This window comes from Dasypus novemcinctus, chromosome 24 (genome assembly GCF_030445035.2).
Source record: "Dasypus novemcinctus isolate mDasNov1 chromosome 24, mDasNov1.1.hap2, whole genome shotgun sequence".
Lineage (NCBI taxonomy): Eukaryota > Metazoa > Chordata > Mammalia > Cingulata > Dasypodidae > Dasypus > Dasypus novemcinctus.
The window spans coordinates 25509209-25517852 of record NC_080696.1 but is presented as its reverse complement, the minus strand read 5'-3'; the positions used below and the strand labels follow the sequence as shown (position 1 = coordinate 25517852).

At 40.1% G+C, this 8644-nt stretch overlaps 1 long non-coding RNA gene across 1 annotated transcript; it reads left to right on the top strand.

Moving 5' to 3' along the window:
• Positions 1-257: 257 nt before the first annotated feature.
• Positions 258-4921, top strand: LOC131275843 (uncharacterized). The gene is made up of 4 exons (XR_009183307.2): positions 258-363; positions 531-721; positions 4084-4286; positions 4795-4921. It is a non-coding gene; the product is annotated as an uncharacterized lncRNA (long non-coding RNA).
• The last annotated feature ends 3723 nt before the right edge of the window (positions 4922-8644 follow it).

Here is an 8644-nt window from a genome sequence, read left to right as displayed (position 1 = left end):
TGGTAAGACCCCCAGCAGAAGTAAAGATGGCAATGTCACAGGCTCAGACAGTAAGAGGGTTGGACCCTGACTTATCCTGTAAATTGGATGTGGCCAGTAGCCCTGCCAATTACACCACCTCAGTTCCTGGTTTCTGCTGTGCTTCACCTTGACTCTCCCCTTGTCTCTCTTTTATTGCATCATCATCTTGCTTTGTGACTCACTTGTGCAGGGCACTGGCTCACCACCCAGGTATTCACATGGCCACTCATGTGGGCACTCATGTAGGCACTGGGTCACCATGTGGTGAGCCATGCAGGCATGCTTTCTCTTCTTATTTTTCAACAGGAGCCCCCAGGGATCAAACTCAGGCCCTCCCATACGGTAGGTGGAAGCTCTATCACTTGAGCGACATCTGCTTCCCCATAAAACATTTCTTTTCTTTCTGCCTGACTTTTCTAGTTTTTGAAACTCTTATTAAATATTTTTATTTTTACAGCACTGTAATTATTTGCATAGGTTTAATCAGTATCTGTACTCCTAATTAACAGGACATAATTGAAGACATTGGTTATATTACCAAGGCTTTGACTGGAATGTCATGTTTGAAAATGATGCTCAATTACTCACATATGACCAGAGAATTTTAAAACATTAAATTTGACATTTTGGAGCCAATGCTTTCAAAACTCTTGTGGAAAATCTGGTCTGGTACCTTCCTCTTGGGTACCCAACCTTATAGGTCAGTAAAGAAGGTAATTTCTGGCAAATATTTTTTTATTTTCTCTGACTATAAGAAAGAGAAATTCACCCAAATGTATTGGCAAACTGTGGGTGAACTCTGGTGTTGAATTTTTGTCTTGCCTTCCTAGCCTCAGGAGGCTTTTCAAAGTCCAATAAAAGATTCCTTATGAAAACTTCTAGGAGACCAGACTTAAAAATGCCTATATGGTAAAACACCATTCTTGTTGTACAAATGTATACACTTAGGCCAAATCTAATGAAAACAGCCTTATTTTATGAACAAGAATATCTTTTTATGGTCATCTTTTATCAAAAGGAGGGAGACTATATATAAGAACTTTGGATTTTGATAGAAAACTATAGCACACTCATGCATTATTAGATTCTGCTCCTGTTTATTGTATGAGCTATTTTATATCCCATTTGTAAACTGCAGATAACTGCATGCTTTTGTTACCTACCTGTAAATTGGACTGGGTCCTGTGATCTTACATATCTTGTTCTACCCGAGATTCCTGTCAAAAAGCTCACAGGATCTTCTGTATATCAAGTCTCCAATGGACAAAAGAGGCATAATAGTCCCAATCCTTTGACCTACCTTACTACAGATTCCCACTCTTTCATGTGCACCATCATCTTCCCTAAGAACATATGACTTGGAGTGAACAGCTATAAATATGCCTAAAGTTATGAAACAGCTTTAACAACATTGTCAATGTACTTTGGGCTCCTCAGGCTTAAGGCTACAGCCTAGTACCAGTGGCCTTGCTATGCAGACAGACTCCAGATACCTTGGCTCTGCATGAACAATGTTGCATTTATGTCATTATTTCTGACAACACATGCAAATAACCTAAATATTTTGAAGAACCAAGTTAAGGTATTTTATAATATAAGTCAGGCTCAAACATTTCAATGGCCAGACCTTCCTAAACAAGGTTCTTGTTTTAATGGAATATGAAGACAACTAGTTTGATTTGAACTTATGCTTTTAGTTGTGATTATTATTCTATATCTGTTTATTTCTTGTTGTATAAACTGTTTAATAATTTTGTTCAATTTCCTTGCCATACTCAAGACAGATGACTTATCTGAAGATAGCTAATAAAAATGAAAACAAGATGGAAGTGGGACTCTCTCTAGTGGACCAAGACTAAAAATAAAAAATAAAAATAATGGCTCCCTCTGACTTGGAGGGAGGATCATATCCATAAACTACTCAGCTGTGTAACCACTCATAGGGTATTAAGAGTAATGTAACTGCCAGACAATGAATCTCACTGCAGCTGAGAAAGGAAAGAAATGGGAAACATGAAAAGGAAAAATGGAACAAAACAACTGACTAAACTTATTCAACCACCTGACAAATCATTGGTAGTGATCAGAATGTTTTGATCAAATTTCATTGATATTCTAAATTGCATGATCTTTTTTCTTTTAACAATAATACCACCATTTTCTTTTCCTCATTTTTTTTTTTAAAGATTTATTTATTTATTTAATTTCCCCCCTCCCTTGGTTGTCTGTTCTTGGTGTCTATTTGCTGCCTCTTGTTTCTTTGTCCGCTTCTGTTGTCATCAGCGGCACGGAAAATGTGGGCGGCGCCATTCCTGGACAGGCTGCTCTTTCTTTTCACGCTGGGCGGCTTTCCTCACGGGCGCACACCTTGCGCGTGGGGCTCCCCCACGCGGGGGACACTCTTGCATGGCACGGCACTCCTTGCACGCATCAGCACTGCGCATGGCCAGCTCCACACGGGTCAAGGAGGCCCGGGGTTTGAACCGCAGACTTCCCATATGGTGGACGGATGCCCTAACCACTGGGCCAAAGTCCGTTTCCCTCTTTTCCTCATTTTAACAATAAAATATCCAATGTCCTACAATGACAATCATCCTTACTCTTAGTATCATTTTGGAACTCTTTATGAAATTATTAAACCTACTTTCATCTCCTCAAGGCAATATGTATGTCACAAGTAAATGCTCAAAAAAAGACATTAGCTTCAGGGATCACTCTCAGTAATCCTTCAGAATCTGATTCACTATTTTGTGTATGATGGTCATATCCCAGTGCTTGCTCAGAGATATCATGAAGAAAAATATGTCATGATGGCAGAGATAGAATTTGCCCTCTTCCCTATTTTGATTGCATCTACCAGCACTGCCATCTGTGGTCTCACACGTTCCTTTTTCATAAGCATTATATCCTAAACAACATTGTTTCTGAAATATCTAGTCATTTTTTTCTGGGGGATTTCTTTAATATCTTTCTTCATAATGTATTATTTTATTAACAATACAACATTAACAATAAGCAGTAATATCAATAACATTTTACAATTATTACATATTGTTATTAACTGAGTATTACTAATAAATTTGTATAAGCTGGAATGGAATTAAGGATTTTATATTTATTATCTCCTTTAATTTTCTCACATTTCTTATCTAAGACCACCAAGTGTGGAGTAAATGTGACACTTGAACACAGATATGCTGATATCAGAGTTGTCTTTTAATGACTGCAAAGTAATGCCTTCTTATTAATTTGAAATATTTTTATGTCACTTAGATAAATTCTCATGCTTATGTATTCCAAATTAGTTATGTGTTGAAGACATGTGAACCAATCATTATGATATATTCCTGAAATTAGAATTGTTTGATAAAATCTTGCTTTTCAAAATGTGTTGGTAAGTATAACTACAGAAGGTCAAAGGAAAAATCAAATTAGGACTAAATTATTGATCATATCAACAGTGATTATAATCATTTTAATAGATTTTTATCAAATTTAAATGTTAAATAGTGCTATAAAATTCTGAATTAAAATATTTGATAACAAGAGAAATGTGATTATGTTATTTCATATTGTTAATGATCTTTCATGTATCTTATTCCTGGATTTTATATTTTGCCCTTTTTAAACATTTCTCTTGATGCCAAAACACAGTCTAAATGTAAGGAAAACCTAGCTTTCATTAATTTAATTATATATTTTAATATGCTTATTAATATTAGTTATAGTGTTTTATTAAATCAACACTAGGTATATCTGGACAATATCATTGTGGTCATCATGAAAACATAAACTCAATCCTCAAAATTAAAATTCCCCAGTCTTTTCTATTTTCCTGTGCATATAAAGATTCCTAAATTCTCAAATTTATAAGTATGGAGCTCATTATTTATCTATATTTGTCTGATGTCATTTAAATATATTTATGACACACATTCATGTCAAATTAAGTATATGTGTCATTATATTTCTGTAAAGACGTACCTTTGCAGTTTTTTTAAAAAGTATTCTGCAGCTACTATCATATAGACTTGTTGATTTTTTATTTATTTATTTTTTCAGGACTTTTGGTGCTGATCAGCTCCTTATCTCCTGAAGCCTCTTTGTCCTGCCCCGGGGCTGCCATCCCAGGGGCACAGCCAGCCCACAGACCTGGCTACAGGAGTGAGGCCACCCTGATTAAGTTCCTGTAGCCCCCATTCCAGGCCTGCCCTGAGGGTTATGTCACAAGTGCATGAACTGGGCAGTTGCAGGCCCCCAGCGGGGTAAGGTCCAGGGTGCATGGGGGCAGGGGTGCAGGCCACTTCTTTGAGTGCCAAAAACCTGTTCTCCCCAACTGCAGGTTATGTCACATGGGTGCACTAGGCCCCACTACCTGCCATGGGGGAGGCACCCAAGCCCCTCTTGGTCAGGATTTTGAAGCACATGGGTAAGAGGAATTAAACCACCTCTATCTGTCCCATCCCTGCAAAATAAAATCCCAGAAAATAAGAAAAATGGGGAGTCAATGGGATTAGTTCCAGCAGAGCCCAGAAAAGCTGAGAATCCCCTTTGTGGGATTGGAGGAGAGGCTCAGCCATGGGTGCTGAAGTCACATGGGCCAGGCCAAAGGTGGAATAGGGGTGAAGCCCCAAACCTAGAGCCATGATCCAGCCTCAGCTGCAGCCATGGTGGGATAAGGACAAATGGCAGGGTTCCAGCCCTACTCCTCACTTCAGGAACTTCCCCAGTCTGTGGGGGAGCCTAACCCTTACTCTCTCACTTGTGCCACAGCCTACTTCTCTCTGCACCTCCCACCCTGGAACCCAATGTGGGGCACAAAGGGAAGAAAAATCACTTCAAGTGAAATTAAAGGTGTTGCCACAGTGTAGAGCCCTGAGTGGTTTAGAAGGCCTTCCAAGTCCTCGGTGAGTAAGGACACTTTTGGGTATTCTAGCAGGGTTATGATGGGAAATGGGGACAGTTCAAGAAAATCTCTCCCATATATCTGTCTCCTCAAACAACTCCTCAAGGCAGGAGGAGCTGAGGCCAGCAAGTTTTGTATTTTAGAACATTTACAGATTATAGAAAAATATTGCTCATGGTTCCCAGAAGTAGGAAGTTTATAACTAGAAGACTGGGAAAGAGTAGGAAAAGAGTTAGAAAAATTACATGTATAAGCTGTTCCACTCCCTGTTACTATTTGGTCCAATTGGACAATTATTAAATTTGTTTTGAACCTTTGCAAACAGAAGATGAAGAAGAGAAAAATGAAAATAGAGAAAGTGAGGAAGTTCCTCCAACTGAGTTTTTTTGATGATACTAAATCTAAAGTTATTTTGCCATCAGCTCCTTCATTAACTGACTTTAAAAAGTCACCTTCCCCCCCAAGTGACACCTCCTCCCCCTCCTATGCCCAGAGACATTCAGCCAAAGTTGTCAGCTTTACAACAAGGCATTTTACAGGTTAGAAAGGAGGATGACTTGGAGGAAATTCAAATGGCTTTTCTGGTCACCATATGAGAGAGAGTAGCTCCAGGAGTGCATCCTCAAACTCTGAATGGAGTTTATGAGTTCACTCATGAACCCTTCTCATTTAAAATTTTCAAAGAGTTAAAAGTAGCAGTGCAACAATATGGTCCAAATTCTCCTTTTACCTATGGTACCATGCAGGGACTTGCTGAAGGCTCTAGGCTGATCCCCGCTGACTGGTCTGCATTAGCATGCATCAGCCTAGGGTCTGGAGAGGTTTCATAATTCAAAATCTGGTGGACAGATCATGCAGAGACTCAGGCTGCTCATAAAAGGGTGCATAATATCCCCATTTCCTCAGATCAGTTATTGAGGGTGGGGAATTGGGTGCGAGCAGGTCAGCAGTTAACAATGAGTGATCAAGCCATCACACAGATCTGTTACTGTTGCTTAAGGGCCTGGGAAAAAATTGAGGCTAAAGGCCAGCCTTTGGTGTCATTTAAAAAAATATTACAAGGACCTAAATTACCTTACTCGGACTTTATTACTCAGTTACAAGAGGCTATCAAAAAACAGGTCAATAATTTAGAAGCTGCTGATACCATTGAATTTGACTGTATATATTAAATTGTGCCAGGATGTATGGATGGAGGGCCACTGTGCTACTATGATGACTCAGGCTATGGCAGAAATGAAAATCAATAAGAGGTTCTCTGGAATATTTCTGCTCGGAAACCATTTGAACTGTGCCCCCCCTGTGGTAAAGGAAATCACTGGGTTAGCCAATGTTGGTCTAATTATCTTAAGAATGGTACTCCCTTGTCAGGAAACTTCCAGCAGAGCCCACTCCAAGCCCTCTTCTAAAAGGGAGCTTTCCCAGTTCAGCAGAGCAATCCTGGCACTCCCCAATACTCTGCAGTGCCCTTGACTTATCCTCTGACACAGCAGGAAGCACAGCCATAGATATCCCTATGGCAGAACCTGTTATCTTGCTTCCAGGGGATTCCCCCATCTGTGTAAAAATGGGAATAAGGGGACTTTTACCAATTGGCATGGTCGGACTTTTCCTCAGGAGGAGCAGTCTCAACTCCCGGGGAGTTAGTGTGCATAGAGGAGTAATTGATTGTGACTATCAAGGAGAGATTCAAGTTATCACATCTACCTCAGTTCCATGGAAAGCTCATACTGGAGATCACATAGCACAATTGTTGTTGCCCCCTTATGTTCCTGTAGGAGCTAATAAGAAAGTCTGAGGGAAAAATGGTTTTGGAAATGCAGGAAAAGCAGTATTCTTAACTGAAAAAATTTTAGAATCTTATCTCTTTTGTGAAGTAACCATTCAGAACAAATGATTTAAAGGACTTTTTGATACTGGAACAGATATTTCTATTAGTTCTAACCATTGGCCCTCTGCTTGGCCATTACAAGATGCATCTATTTCTCTTGTGGGACTTGGTACTCCCAGAGGTTTAAAACAGAGTGGGCAAATTTTCATTGTCTGGGACCTGATGGGTAGCATGACACCCTTGAACTGTATGTTGCAGACTTACCTATTAAACTCTGGGGACATGATCTTTTAGAACAATGGCTGGCTGAAATTTCTATTCCCCAGGTTAGCCAATATAGTAAACAAAGTCAACAATTAATGAGGAAACAAGGGCATGTTCTAGGGTTAGGATTGGGTAAGCACCACCAGGGAATTGTTAAACCAATAGCTCCCACAGCTCATGGTAATCATGAAGAATTAGGATATCCACCTTTTCCATAATGGCCACTGCTCAGTCTAGCCTCCTTGAACCACCCAAACCCATTCCTCTTAAATGGACTACAACCTCTCTAGTTTAGGTTGAACAGTGGCCATTAACCCAAGAAAAATTGGAGGCACTCCATAAATTAGTTAATGAACAGTTAGATAAGGGGCATATTGAAGAATCTTTTAGTCCTTGGAACTCTCTTGTGCTTCCTATTAAGAAAAAATCAGGCAAATGGATGCTTTTAACAGACCTCTGAGCAGTAAATGCAGACATTCAACCTATGGGTGCACTGCAGGCAGGTTTGCCCACATGAGTTATGATCCCTCATAGCTGACCACCTGTTATTGGTTTAAAGGATTGTTTCTTTACAATACCTTTGGTCCCCAAGACTGTGAGATATTTGCATTCTCAGTGCCTTCTTTCAATAACAAAGAACCTATGAAACAGTTTCAGTGGAAATATCTTCCTCAAGGAATGCTTAATAGACCGGCCAGATGTCAAAATTTTGCTAAAGACTTAAATCCAGTCAGACTGGCTTTTCCTTCTTGTTATATTATGCATTACATGGATGATATATGGTGTGCTGCTCTCTCTCCCCAGACTCTAGTTTTAGCATATCAGGCCCTAGAAAAGAGCTTAACTGCAGCAGGGTTAAAACTTGCCCCTGAGAAAATTCAAAATGTTACTCCCATTTCTAATCTTGGGACTATTGTTAATAAAATTACAATTAAGCCTCAGAAGGTTCAGATTTGTAGGGATTCTATTAAAACTTCCAGTGACCTGTAGAAATTATTAGGAGATATAAATTGGCTGAGGCCTAAAGTGGGCATTTCCACATATGGACTGTCTAATCTTTTTTCCCTACTATGAGGAAATCTTCAATTAAACTGCCCCTGGATTCTAATGAGAGAAGCAGAACAGGAATTAAAACTAATAGAGGAGGTGGTGGACTTGGCCCAGTGGTTAGGGCATCCATCTACCACATGGGAGGTCCGCGGTTCAAACCCCAGGCCTCCTTGGCCCATGTGGCCCATGCACAGTGCTGATGTGTGCAAGGAGTGCCATGCCACACAGGGGTGTTCCCACACAGGGGAGCCCCACATGCAAGGAGTGTGTCCCATAAAGAGAGCCACCCAGAGCAAAAGAAAGTGCAGCCTACCCAGGAATGGTGCCACCCACATGGAGAGCTGACACAACAAGATGACGCAACAAAAAAAAACACAGATTCCCATGCCACTGACACCAGAAACAGACAAAGAAGATGCAGCAAACAGACACAGAGAACAGACAATCGGGATGGGGGGGGGGGGGGAGGGGAGATAAATAAATAAATAAATCTTAAAAAAAAAGAATAGAGAAAAAAATTCGAAGTGCCCAAGTTGAGCACATTAATTCCGAACAGCCACTGCCAATTGATT